The sequence below is a fragment of the Rhinolophus sinicus genome, unplaced genomic scaffold (assembly GCF_036562045.2).
Source record: "Rhinolophus sinicus isolate RSC01 unplaced genomic scaffold, ASM3656204v1 Contig35, whole genome shotgun sequence".
NCBI lineage: Eukaryota > Metazoa > Chordata > Mammalia > Chiroptera > Rhinolophidae > Rhinolophus > Rhinolophus sinicus.
In genome coordinates this window covers 3,614-9,230 of record NW_027423834.1, presented here as the reverse complement: position 1 = coordinate 9,230, position 5,617 = coordinate 3,614, and the positions used below count along the sequence as shown (strand labels likewise).

The 5,617-nt window shown below is 39.0% G+C and overlaps 1 pseudogene; it reads right to left on the bottom strand.

The window, feature by feature from the left end:
* Window positions 1-3,513: 3,513 nt before the first annotated feature.
* On the bottom strand, window positions 3,514-5,382 carry LOC141569878 (GPALPP motifs-containing protein 1 pseudogene; annotated as a pseudogene).
* Window positions 5,383-5,617: the final 235 nt, after the last annotated feature.

The following is a 5,617-nucleotide window of genomic DNA, read 5'->3' as shown; positions in this document are numbered from 1 at the left end:
ATAAAATGTTTTGGGGTGGAAGAGATAAGAGACTTTTTCAAATATGATATGCTAAGCAGGGTTCTCTCTTAGAAGGGTTATAGATGCAAATTGTCGGCAGTTTACAAAGGTAGTTATGTGATTTGCGGGGTAATTGAGTTACCACGTCTGCCTGCCCAGGCTTGTCCACTCTCACTGCGCTGTACTGGCAGAAGGCCTGTCCAGCTGTGATAACCGTTGTGAAGGCAGTCCTAGAAACTTCTAAAATCCAGCAGTCCCCTATAATCCAGCATGTTGGCCTTCCTGATTGATTAATCACAATTCAAAATGACATTTCTTCAACCCAAATACAGCACTTGAAACAGATCCTACGAGGGAATAAAGGGAGAAAATGACTTAAATAAAACATCTGCTTCCCGGACACGCGAGCCGGGAAATGGGAACGGCCAAAAAGCCTGGGCCCAAGGGTGCTCCCCAGACACAGGTTCTGTAACCTTGAGCAAAGCAGTTACTTAGCCTCGGTCTCTCACACCTACAAATAGGGACAAAATGCCTACCATATAGGGTTGTTTGAGGATTAAATAAAACAACACATGGACAGCACACTGTGAACTGTAAAATGCTAAACAAATACGAGGCGTGTTCGGCTGTGATTGTCTCCATGCCTTAGTGTTGTCATGGATGTATCAGGGCCTTCTACTGTCACCAACATCCAACCCTGCCCGACATTACATTTTGCCTTCTTCACATCTAACATTCCCAGAAGTGAGAAACAGTCATCTTACCTCCCCAAAACAGTCATCTTACCTTCCCTTCTCTTGTGGGAATTTGCCTCTTTTTCGCCCATGGAGGTACCTCACACCTGGCTCAAATTATTCCATCAGGTTATTAAATTATTATCATTAATACAAGACTTTTTAATGTTTTTTACATCCAATTGTATTGATTCAGTGGTGCTCTCCCTACTACATGCCAGTTGTGAACAAGTAATTTGTGACTAATAACCCAGTCTGCCGCACAGCAAAGCCGTTACATGCATTGGGTTCTGGAGTCATAAAGCTAGTTCTAGTGTGTGAAGCATCACTTATTAGCAGTGAGTCTGCACATGTTACTCAAGCCCCTAAGCTTCAGTTTCCTCATCAGTAAGACAGCAATAATAATAGAACTCGCCCTTACAAATCCTTTAATGCCATTCTGTATATAAAGCACTTATTCAGTAAGGAGATAAAAGATGACCATAAATTCTTGCTATTCCTCCCTTCAAGAGGTAGAGTCTAATTTTCCTGCCTTTGCTTCTGGGCTGGACTTAGTGATTTACTTGAGTAATAAAATGTGGCAGAAATGACATTATGGAATCTACAATGCTAGGTCACAAGAAGCCTTTTAGTGCCCTCCCACGGCTCTTGGAACACTCACTCTGGAAACAGCCAGCCACCATATAACAAGTCTGAATACCATGAGGCTCCATGCTATGAAGACGCCCAAGCTAACTGTGTAGAGAGGCCACATGGAGAGAGATGCCTGGTTAGTTCCGCTGATCCAGTCACCACAGCCCAGGCACTGGACATTTAAGTGTGGAAGCCTTCAGACAGCTCCAGCCCCAGCCACCATCTGAGTGAAAACTGCCTGAGAAACCCCAAGCAAAAACTGCCCGCCTGAGCCCAGTCAACACACAGAACTGTGGGAGAGAATAATTGTTATTTTAAGCCAATAAGTTTGGTGGTTTGTTACACAGCAATGAATAATTGAAACCCTCAGCATAGTGTCTGACACATGAGTTATAGTTAGGACATGTCTACTATTATAATTATGTGGTGCTCATAAACTAGAGCGATTTCAAACTCATCTGTATGGTGACATCCTTTTGAATCAAAGGCATTCTGAAGTGCTTTCTTGATTGGGAAAGAACAGAGCAAGTTTTGGCTTCAATTCCAGGACTATACAGCAATCCTTCTCAACTGTTACCAATGTCACCGTGATTAGGAGCAGGAGCAATTACAAATTATTACAGTGCTTGTGAGTTTTTAATTACTATTTTTCTTTTACCCATGGTTTTTTTTGTTTGTTTGTTTATATTTTTAGTAGCCACAGATGACATTTTTACTTTAAAAAATACCAAATTTTCCAAAAATATGTTAGGAATTTATAGAAGATTGAGGAGCTAGTAAACATTTCTTCCTTTCATCAGGGAAAAAATTATAACAAAATTAAATAAAAGCAATGGATGCTGCTGCATAAAGTTTTGTGTCCAGAAAACATCACCCACGAAAAATGGCATCTTTGGTCAGAAGGCAGCACTGTTTAATTCTGCTTAGATGAAAGGCCTTCTTATGCATTTGCTTAGGAGACTAATTCATCTTTTTAACAGCAACACCCCTTGACTGGACTACTATTTACACTTGTTACGGAAAATATCATTGCACTGCTATGAGAAGGAGAATCATTTGTACCATTATTTGAACAGTTCACTCAATTTTTCATAAAGCCCAAATGAACTAGAATCAGAATCTTTTCCCATTAAAACCTTGTGCTTCATCAAAACTAGAACACAGGATTAGCAGAACTATTAGTACCAATTTGTAAGGAAATACCACTTACAGAATTTGAATTCAGGCTTTAACTATTTAGAATTTTCTATTTAACATCTTATAGCATTCCTAATTTATAACGCTCCCACTATGATGGTTATGATTACAGAGTGTCATTTCTTTAAAAGCCTATTCGTGATTGATATAAAAGATCTGTCCCCAGTAAGTTAGCTAAAATCTGTTAGATACAAATGGGTAAACTAAGATCAGAAAAGTGAGATCAGGGTCAAGCAGAGTTTAAAGATTTAGAAAGCTTTGGTTAAAGTCACAGAGCTGAGCCTTGGACTTCACACTGCTAATGGTTAATGGCACGTCTTGTCCCTCAGATTGCCTCCCCTAGAAATACTTATTAAAGTTGAAAAAAATCAAAATAGTTTTTCCTTAGCAGATAACATAGAGATCCCTCTTTCTGACTTAAAAACAGACCTAAAACCCAAACAACAAATAAAAAGCCCTGAGTGCCCAAACAAGCAAACTGTTAAAAAAAAAAAACAGTCAAGACCTCCATACCTTCTATTTCCAAATAAATGTATGTTGACTGCTGCAGTTTAGAGGGGAAACCCAAATCATTTCAAATTCATGGGTTTACTGCAGGGACCCGGCACACTTGTCCAGGGCAGATTATTGATTTCTGACGAGGAAGTCCAGGCATGGTAGAGACACAGTGGGTAGTCCTGACTAGGTCTAAGAGGGTACTTGAGACACCACAAAAATCAGGGCATGGGGGAAATCCTCTTAATTATTTGAAGAAAAGCCCATGCTTTCTCAGAAGCCAAAGACACATCAAGTTCTATTCTACATAAGAAATACTGATTTTGTTTTCACATGACTTTAAAAAACAAACAGAACAAGGTAAGTTTGTATGGTTTTCAAGACTAAAATATGTAATCTCTAATCTTAGGAAACTCAAAACAAAGAAATAAAGGTAAACAGATAAAAGAGTATTCTTCAACTTTTCTTCATTGCACAGGGAAATCCCCTTATAAAAACATACTGCCTATGCCATGTAAAAATCTGGTGTTTAGTTCTCTAGATTTCTTTATTAGGGCTTTTTTCTATGCTTCATCAAACCGATTAACCTTGAGATCCTTATCACGGTCAAATGGTATTCTTACTTGGGGCTTACTTTTATCTTCAGCAGCCTTATTCTTTAATTTTTTATGATGAATGTCAACAAGAGATTCACTGTATGAGGAGTATATCTGCTCGAGGAGATCTGCTCAGCCAATCTCTTTTCCCTTCCTGACAATATCGGGCGTGCCAAAAAAATGTATACACAGGACTTGTATTCATCTTTTGTTATCAGTGTATATTGAGTATTACAATTTTAATAGTTTTTTCCTTTCTTAAAATGTGTATACATTTTTTTGGCACCTTCTATATATGTTCATAATCCTTGTTATTGAATGACTTCCTTGTTTCTTGTGTCTCCTTAGTTTTCCTTTCCCAGTCAGCTGGCATATCTATCCAGACTGATCGATCTCCAGATTTGTCATTGGCTCTTCTCTTAAAAGTTCTGGGCCCAAGACCAAAGTCTTTCAATTCTGGAGGAAGCTCAGTCATCCATGACTCCTTGTAATTGGTTTAGAACAATCATCATCTCCTTCAGTCAGTTTTTCTTTCATTCTCTGGGCCCTTTTTTCAAATCCTGTTGTCACACTATAGTTCACCGGTCCTTTTGTAGAAATTGGTCCAACAATGTTCTCATCTTCACTGCTGTTTCTTTAGAGTTGAAATGTGATGATATTTGTTGTCCTGGATCATCTCTGCCTTTGTCACTTTTCTTTGTAGATTTAATAAAACCAGGTGGCAATGCAGGATCTATGATACGTCTTAGAGAAGAATCATCTTGCTTTTTAAATCCAGGAGGAAGGACTGATCCAAAAAACCCTTCATCATCATCATCACTGGCTTCATCAACTTGATTTCTCCTGTTTTCTTGCAGTTGGGCCAGTGTCATCTTCTTCAGATTCTTGATTTCCTTCTTCATACATAGAGCGACTGTCCTCATCGCTGTCTGATGACTCTGTACTACTGCTTTTATAATCAGGGGTAGGGCTGGTCCTGCAATGGGGCTGGGGTCCACTCCTTTTCCTCCACTGTCCCAAGGGCCTTGAAGCCGGCGGCAGTGCTGGACTGATCAGATCCCTCACTATGCACGGTTGCAGACACTGGTAATGGAGGCAAGTCTATATCCATGCAGAGTCAAACCTACCCCTACCCATGAATATTTTTTAATAAGGAAGAAGTCGAGGACATATGAAGATAACACAAATAAAGTATCTAACTACAGTGCTCGTAAGCAAGTACAAGGATGTGCCCATTTGATTGTGACACAATAGTTATGATTACCAAATCGAAGCACAGGGCCTCTGCAAGTGAAATGTGCAATAACGCAATTCACATTAATAACAACAACATATTCAAATCAGTAAATTATATCAATTATAATTTTAACATTTTAAATATTTATATTTTAGTTGAACAACATTATATATTAGGTTATCATACTAAGATTAATCTATGAGGTGGAAGTCTGGAGATAAACAACCCATCTTTTTAAATAACTCATCTTTCTTTTAAAAATTAGATATGCCATATTTATTAATAGCTCCTTTTAAATTGAATTCTTCTGGAAGATCTTTAAATGACTGAGTTCATGACTCAAATGCTTATATAAATAATGCCTTTATGAGAAGAGCATTTTAAAAAAACCTAATGCATTATTTGCTTTATGATGTTACATACACTTTGAGGTTTCAACAGAATCTATGTATAATCCATGAGAGTATCCAAGACTTTCAATGTTGTCCATTAGTTGTGTCTCACCGGAAAAAGCAGTAAGACTGTAGAGTTGGGGTCTGCTGCTCTAAGAATAGCACTGCAGGCCGACACTCGGCATAGCTCAGAACATACCTCCACATTCCACCTGGCGGTGCCCAGGGACCAATGATCACTGGAACGCAGCCTTCCTTTCCCAGCGCCTGCCAACACTGACACTTCATTAGGGAACAAGAGCCTGTCAGCCACGGCCAACCTGAATGGTGTGA